The sequence below is a fragment of the Salmo salar genome, chromosome 04, assembly GCF_965601325.2.
Source record: "Salmo salar chromosome 04, fSalSal1, whole genome shotgun sequence".
NCBI classification, from domain to species: Eukaryota; Metazoa; Chordata; class Actinopteri; order Salmoniformes; family Salmonidae; genus Salmo; species Salmo salar.
In genome coordinates this window covers 93,327,138-93,336,606 of record NC_138294.1, presented here as the reverse complement: position 1 = coordinate 93,336,606, position 9,469 = coordinate 93,327,138, and the positions used below count along the sequence as shown (strand labels likewise).

General features: G+C 48.1%; 1 protein-coding gene across 1 annotated transcript in view; it reads left to right on the top strand.

The window, feature by feature from the left end:
- The window catches only part of LOC100380654 (periostin), a 74,439-nt gene that overhangs the window by 24,249 nt on the left and 40,721 nt on the right, over window positions 1-9,469 (top strand). The gene's annotated exons all lie outside the window — the stretch shown is intronic.

Here is a 9,469-nt window from a genome sequence, read left to right as displayed (position 1 = left end):
ATAACCAATCACCTATAGCCAGGTTACCAATAACCAATCACCTATAGCCAGATTACCAATAACCAATCACCTATAGCCAGATTACCAATAACCAATCACCTATAGCCAGATTACCAATAACCAATCACCTATAGCCAGGTTACCAATAACCAATCACCTATAGCCAGGTTACCAATAACCAATCACCTATAGCCAGGTTACCAATAACCAATCACCTATAGCCAGATTACCAATAACCAATCACCTATAGCCAGATTACCAATAACCAATCACCTATAGCCAGGTTACCAATAACCAATCACCTATAGCCAGATTACCAATAACCAATCACCTATAGCCAGGTTACCAATAACCAATCACCTATAGCCAGATTACCAATAACCAATCACCTATAGCCAGATTACCAATAACCAATCACCTATAGCCAGGTTACCAATAACCAATCACCTATAGCCAGGTTACCAATAACCAATCACCTATAGCCAGGTTACCAATAACCAATCACCTATAGCCAGATTACCAATAACCAATCACCTATAGCCAGATTACCAATAACCAATCACCTATAGCCAGGTTACCAATAACCAATCACCTATAGCCAGATTACCAATAACCAATCACCTATAGCCAGGTTACCAATAACCAATCACCTATAGCCAGATTACCAATAACCAATCACCTATAGCCAGATTACCAATAACCAATCACCTATAGCCAGGTTACCAATAACCAATCACCTATAGCCAGATTACCAATAACCAATCACCTATAGCCAGATTACCAATGACCAATCACCTATAGCCAGATTACCAATAACCAATCACCTATAGCCAGATTACCAATAACCAATCACCTATAGCCAGATTACCAATAACCAATCACCTATAGCCAGATTACCAATGACCAATCACCTTCATCCCCACCCCAAGAGCCGCAAGGACCGTGTTGTCTCTTGGTTTTCAGTCTTGTGTTTTAAAACTGTTTGAGAAACACTGCACCAAACCACCGGTCAGGCAGACTTCAGAGAGACAGTAGAAACACTGGCCCAAACCACCGGTCAGGCAGACTTCAGAGAGACAGTAGAAACACTGGCCCAAACCACTAGTCAGGCAGACTTCAGAGAGACAGTAGAAACACTGGCCCAAACCACTAGTCAGGCAGACTTCAGAGAGACAGTAGAAACACTGGCCCAAACCACCGGTCAGGCAGACTTCAGAGAGACAGTAGAAACACTGGCCCAAACCACCAGTCAGGCAGACTTCAGAGAGACAGTAGAAACACTGGCCCAAACCACCGGTCAGGCAGACTTCAGAGAGACAGTAGAAACACTGGCCCAAACCACCGGTCAGGCAGACTTCAGAGAGACAGTAGAAACACTGGCCCAAACCACCGGTCAGGCAGACTTCAGAGAGACAAGAAACACTGGCCCAAACCACTAGTCAGGCAGACTTCAGAGAGACAGTAGAAACACTGGCCCAAACCACCGGTCAGGCAGACTTCAGAGAGACAGTAGAAACACTGGCCCAAACCACCGGTCAGGCAGACTTCAGAGAGACAGTAGAAACACTGGCCCAAACCACCGGTCAGGCAGACTTCAGAGAGACAGAAGGGCAGAAAAGGAAAACAGTGAAGTGTTTTCATTTTTATCCCTGAGGTGTAGTCAGTGTTCAATCAGCCCCTTTCTCAAGCAGAGATACCACATCCCCACAGACACACCTCATCCCCACAAACACACCTCACACCTCATCCCCACAGACACACCTCATCCCCACAGACACACCTCATCCCCACAAACACACCTCACACCTCATCCCCACAGACACACCTCATCCCCACAGACACACCTCATCCCCACAAACACACCTCACACCTCATCCCCACAGACACACCTCATCCCCACAGACACACCTCATCCCCACAGACACACCTCATCCCCACAAACACACCTCACACCTCATCCCCACAGACACACCTCATCCCCACAGACACACCTCATCCCCACAAACACACCTCACACCTCATCCCCACAGACACACCTCATCCCCACAGACACACCTCATCCCCACAGACACACCTCATCCCCACAAACACACCTCACACCTCATCCCCACAGACACACCTCATCCCCACAGACACCTCATCCCCACAGACACCTCATCCCCACAGACACACCTCATCCCCACAGACACATCTCATCCCCACAGACACACCTCATCCCCACAAACACACCTCATCCCCACAGACACACCTCATCCCCACAGACACTTCTCATCCCCACAGACACACCTCATCCCCACAAACACACCTCATCCCCACAGACACACCTCATCCCCACAGACACACCTCATCCCCACCTCACACCTCATCCTCACACACACACCTCATCCCCACAGACACATCTCATCCCCACAGACACACTTCATCCCCACAGAAACACCTCACACCTCACACCTCATCCCCACAGACACACCTCATCCCCACAGACACACCTCATCCCCACAGACACACTTCATCCCCACAGAGACACCTCATACCCACAGACACACCTCATCCCACAGACACCTCATCCCCACAGACATACCTCATCCCCACAGACACACCTCATCCCCACAGACACATCTCACACCTCATCCCCACAGACACACCTCATCCCCACAGACATACCTCATCCCAACGGACACACCTCACACCTCATCCCACAGACACATCTCATCCCCACAGACACACCTCATCCCCACAGACACACCTCATTCCCACAGACACACCTCATCCCCACAGACACACCTCATCCCCACAGACACACCTCATCCCCACAGACACACCTCATCCCCACATACACATCTCATCCCCACAAACACACCTCATCCCCACAGACACACCTCATCCCCACAGACACACCTCATCCCCACAGACACACCTCATCCCCACAGACACCTCATCCCCACAAACACACCTCACACCTCATCCCCACAGACACACCTCATACCTCATCCCCACAGACACACCTCATCCCCACAGACATACCTCATCCCCACAGACACACCTCATCACCACAGACACACCTCATTCCCACAGACACACCTCATACCTCATCCCCACAGACACATCTCACACCTCATCCCCACAGACACACCTCATTCCCACAGACATACACAGGAACACACATGCTCTCCCGGTCACACACACATGAAAAGCAGGAAATGCTTGTCTCAAATCCGTATTATTCAGAGTATCCGGCTAGCCAGCAGTAACGTTTAGCGTGCAACGGCTTTGAAGCAGATTGATGGATCGTAACAGAGACACACACACACACACACACACACACACACACACACACACACACACACACACACACACACACACACACACACACACACACACACACACACACACACACTGTTCCTTCCTTGCTTCCGTGAGGGGACAGCTTATCCGAACCAGATCGCAGCAGCCCAACAAACAACAGGATGCCAGGGACTCCCTTGTGAACACAAGTTTTCTAATGTGAAGTTAATGTGATAACATGAAAATACACGTGAAGAGTTCCTAAAACACGTTTTCACATCATGTGAAATTTAATGTGAAATCACATGTGTCAGTGGGGGGAATAGATATGGGTAGTAACTGCTTTTCTGGATTGAAATGGAATTAGCCCTCGAGGTAGACAGGCCACCATAGGGTTGATTGGAATGGAATCAGCCCTCGAGGTAGACAGGCCACCATAGGGTTGATTGGAATGGAATCAGCCCTCGAGGTAGACAGGCCACCATAGGGTAGGTTGGAATGGAATCAGCCCTCGAGGTAGACAGGCCACCATAGGGTTGATTGGAATGGAATCAGGCCTCGAGGTAGACAGGCCACCATAGGGTTGATTGGAATGGAATCAGCCCTCGAGGTAGACAGGCCACCATAGGGTTGATTGGAATGGAATCAGCCCTCGAGGTAGACAGGCCACCATAGGGTTGATTGGAATGGAATCAGCCCTCGAGGTAGACAGGCCACCATAGGGTTGATTGGAATGGAATCAGGCCTCGAGGTAGACAGGCCACCATAGGGTTGATTGGAATGGAATCAGCCCTCGAGGTAGACAGGCCACCATAGGGTTGATTGGAATGGAATCAGGCCTCGAGGTAGACAGGCCACCATAGGGTTGATTGGAATGGAATCAGCCCTCGAGGTAGACAGGCCACCATAGGGTTGATTGGAATGGAATCAGCCCTCGAGGTAGACAGGCCACCATAGGGTTGATTGGAATGGAATCAGCCCTCGAGGTAGACAGGCCACCATAGGGTTGATTGGAATGGAATCAGCCCTCGAGGTAGACAGGCCACCATAGGGTTGATTGGAATGGAATCAGCCCTCGAGGTAGACAGGCCACCATAGGGTTGATTGGAATGGAATCAGCCCTCGAGGTAGACAGGCCACCATAGGGTTGATTGGAATGGAATCAGCCCTCGAGGTAGACAGGCCACCATAGGGTTGATTGGAATGGAATCAGCCCTCGAGGTAGACAGGCCACCATAGGGTTGATTGGAATGGAATCAGGCCTCGAGGTAGACAGGCCACCATAGGGTTGATTGGAATGGAATCAGCCCTCGAGGTAGACAGGCCACCATAGGGTTGATTGGAATGGAATCAGGCCTCGAGGTAGACAGGCCACCATAGGGTTGATTGGAATGGAATCAGCCCTCGAGGTAGACAGGCCATCATAGGGTAGATTGGAATGGAATCAGCCCTCGAGGTAGACAGGCCACCATTGGGAATGGAATCAGGCCTCGAGGTAGACAGGCCACCATAGGATTGAGGCTGTCTGGTTTGGGTTTGTGTGATAACACCACAGGGAGGGACACACACACACACACAAATTCACACACATGCTCCCAGACAACAAACAACTCTAGGGCCCTTATAGGGCATGAGTCGTTAGGCCACGGTCCCATGCTAATCTGATTATCAGAGGTACACTCTGATAAAACTGCTGGGTTGTTTGGTTGACCCTGCTGCTGGGTTGTTTGGTTGACCCTGCTGCTGGGTTGTTTGGTTGACCCTGCTGCTGGGTTGTTTGGTTCACCCTGCTGCTGGGTTGTTGGGTTGACCCTGCTGCTGGGTTGTTTGGTTGACCCTGCTGCTGGGTTGTTTGGTTGACCCTACTGCTGGGTTGTTTGGTTGACCCTGCTGCTGGGTTGCAGGCATTGGGTAACTTAGATGGGTAGTTTTCTTTAACACTAGAAAGACAGTCATTTTGACTCAAAATGCATTTCAAATTGAAATATCTCTGCCATTTCTAAAGTCATATCCCCTCCGTCCTTGACTTTTTCCTAAATAAGTCTGTTTAACACACATATATTGTTCAAATTAGTAGTAGTAGTAGTAGTAGTAATAGTAGTAGTAATAGGTATAGTAGTAGTAATAGTAGTAGTAGTAGTACTGGTAGTAGTGGTAGTAGTGGTAGTAGTAGTGGTAGTAGTAGTAGTAGTAGTAGTGGTAGTAGTGGTAGTAGTAGTGGTAGTAGTAGTAGTAGTAGTATAGTATATTTATATATATGTATATTGTTCAAATTATCAATATCACAAGCAGAATTAGTTTTATAAGTATGTAATTATTTTCCCCCCCCAAAAATACTTTTTCAAATCCTCCTACAGAGTCACGTCCAGGCAAGACATTATGATTTCTATATAGTATCAGAAAGATCAGATTCTGAGGTTTCCAAAACACTTTCCATTGCCAAGTAACTCTCAAAATGGAAGCGATGAGGCTCTATTTCAAAGTAAAGCTTTTTTCCAAGAATATCCACTTTGAGCCATGACGAGGCCAGGGCTTTTCTAGTGTTTACAAAAGAGCAGGGTTGGGTTATTGAGATATATACCAGCGGGTCAGATCAGAAGACTGGGGGGCGTAGTTTAGTAGGGTCTTGACTTTCAGAGAGTTATTTTTAGCCACCCGTGAGAGTTAATTATATTCCTGTTAATCTGTTCTGATCAAACAATTACATTTATTATTAACGCAAATTAAATTTGCAGTATGTAAACTTAACATGAAGAACAGGAATTACATATACTCTCGCGGGTGGTGTGGTTGCTAATTTCTGTATTACCAAATGAGGAGAGACAAACTTCACACACACACCAGTCAGAGTTTATACTTAAACTACAATTTTAATTATAAGAGCTTTGCATTTAGAAGTTGACTTTCAACGATTCACCATTTCTAATGACCCGTTGAGAGTGTTGAACACAATGACTTCTGAGATCTTTATAGTAAGATCCAACCCCTTTTGACATGACAAACCACAGATAGTTAGGAACGGTTCACAAAGAAAGACTGTTTACTTTAGAGAGGAGTATCCACAGCTAGATAACATTCACTATAAATTATCGTTCAGTTTGATCCCTAATGACGAGGTTCTAATCTCGTCCCTGGTACTTCATAGAACAAAAACACCATTTCATCCAATGGCATATATCAATTGTCAACTCTAGATACTCCCATCTCAAGCAAACCCCCTCTTGACCCTACTCCTGGACAGGCTCACTGGGGGGACTGAGCCTCTAGGCCATATACTATCACAGGATAAGTGCGAGATCTAAGAGACAATGGTCCCAGACACTGCCATAAACCTCCCCACAATAAAGAAAAGGAGGGAGTGACTTGCTCACAGACATTGTGGAGACAAGTCATTGGTCCCCCATTAATCACGCCATCCCTTCACATGGTTTAAGCATAGGTAAAGAGACACATTCACATATGAAGACAATATTTAATTCTGTCCTCCTCTCTTGCTGATATTCTGCATAGCAAAAGAGACATGTAAAAGACAAGTTTGACCTCTTCCCGTCTCTGAGCCCCAGCTGAGGGAAACGTGCAACTGAAAGACACCAGAGTCCAAAGGACACTTTCTAATGACAAGTATCTCACATAAGCATATTAAACTAACAAAACATCTTAATTATCTATGTTACCCAACTAATTCTGATTCATCCACCACAGTGGCCAATAAGATCTATCTGTAAAACACGCCCCTAATAAATCAAATCAAATTTTATTTGTCACATACACGTGGTTAGCAGATGTTAATGTGAGTGTAGTGAAATGCTTGTGCTTCTAGTTTCGACCGTGCAGTAATATCTAACAAGTAATCTAACAATTCCACAACAACTACCTTATACACACAAGTGTAAAGGAATGAATAAGAATATGTACATATAAATATATAAATGAGTGATGGCCGAACGACATAGGCAAGATGCAGTAGATGGTATAGAGTACAGTATATACATATGAGATGAGTAATGTAGGGTATGTAAACATTATATAAATTGCCATTGTTTAAAGTGACTAGTGATACATTTATTACATCCAATTTTTAATTATTAATTAAAGTGGCTAGAGATTTGAGACAGTATGTTGGTAGCAGCCACTCAATGTTAGTGATGGCTGTTTAACAGTCTGATGGCCTCGAGATAGAAGCTGTTTATCAGTCTCTTGGTCCCAGCTTTGATGCACCTTCTTGACGATAGCGGGGTAAATCACGCCTACTGAAAATAATCTAAGGATTATATTTGAAAAAGACCCAGCTGCTAGTTCAACCAAGCATGAGAGTAAAACATACCCAATTGATGGTTAAATTAACCCATGTTTGGGTAATCCCAACAACCCGAAATGTTGGGTTATTCACAACCCAACTGGCTGGGTCAAAATAACCCACCCAGCATGTGTTCTGTCCAATATTTAACCAGCGCTGGGTTACCTAATAACCAACATTGAGTTGTTTTTAACCCATCATTTTTTAGAGGTCATCCCCCGTAACCAGCTAGACCATGCTGGTCAACCCCCGTAACCAGCTAGACCATGCTGGTCAACCCCCGTAACCAGCTAGACCAGGGCTGGTCAACCCCCGTAACCAGCTAGACCAGGGCTGGTCAACCCCCGTAACCAGCTAGACCAGGGCTGGTCAACCCCCGTAACCAGCTAGACCAGGGCTGGTCAACCCCCATAACCAGCTAGACCAGGGCTGGTCAACCCCCGTAACCAGCTAGACCAGGGCTGGTCAACCCCCATAACCAGCTAGACCAGGGCTGGTCAACCCCCATAACCAGCTAGACCAGGGCTGGTCAACCCCCATAACCAGCTAGACCAGGGCTGGTCAACCCCCATAACCAGCTAGACCAGGGCTGGTCAACCCCCATAACCAGCTAGACCAGGGCTGGTCAACCCCCATAACCAGCTAGACCAGGGCTGGTCAACCCCCATAACCAGCTAGACCAGGGCTGGTCAACCCCCATAACCAGCTAGACCAGGGCTGGTCAACCCCCATAACCAGCTAGACCAGGGCTGGTCAACCCCCATAACCAGCTAGACCATGCTGGTCAACCCCCATAACCAGCTAGACCAGGGCTGGTCAACCCCCATAACCAGCTAGACCAGGGCTGGTCAACCCCCGTAACCAGCTAGACCAGGGCTGGTCATCCCCCATAACCAGCTAGACCACGGCTGGTCAACCCCCATAACCAGCTAGACCAGGGCTGGTCAACCCCCATAACCAGCTAGACCATGCTGGTCAACCCCCATAACCAGCTAGACCAGGGCTGGTCAACCCCCATAACCAGCTAGACCAGGGCTGGTCAACCCCCGTAACCAGCTAGACCAGGGCTGGTCAACCCCCATAACCAGCTAGACCAGGGCTGGTCAACCCCCGTAACCAGCTAGACCAGGGCTGGTCAACCCCCGTAACCAGCTAGACCAGGGCTGGTCAACCCCCATAACCAGCTAGACCAGGGCTGGTCAACCCCCGTAACCAGCTAGACCAGGGCTGGTCATCCCCCATAACCAGCTAGACCAGGGCTGGTCAACCCCCGTAACCAGCTAGACCAGGGCTGGTCAACCCCCATAACCAGCTAGACCAGGGCTGGTCAACCCCCGTAACCAGCTAGACCAGGGCTGGTCAACCCCCGTAACCAGCTAGACCATGCTGGTCAACCCCCATAACCAGCTAGACCAGGGCTGGGCAATCATTTTCGGTAAAGGGCCACATTAGGATTTCAAAATCCAGCTTGACCATTATTCAACCAGCACTGACCAGCACTGACCAGCACTGACCAGCATAGACCAGCATAGACCAGCATAGACCAGGATAGACCAGCATAGACCAGCATAGACCAGCACTGACCAGCATAGACCAGCACTGACCAGCACTGACCAGCACTGACCAGCATAGACCAGCACTGACCAGCACTGACCAGCATAGACCAGCATAGACCAGCACTGACCAGCATAGACCAGCATAGACCAGCATAGACCAGCATAGACCAGCACTGACCAGCATAGACCAGCATAGACCAGCATAGACCAGCACTGACCAGCATAGACCAGCACTGACCAGCATAGACCAGCATGGAACAGCTTATGCTGGTTATTTCAGCATGGGAACTCAGAGCCAGACTGGCCACACTCACTCTCTCTCTCTCTCTCT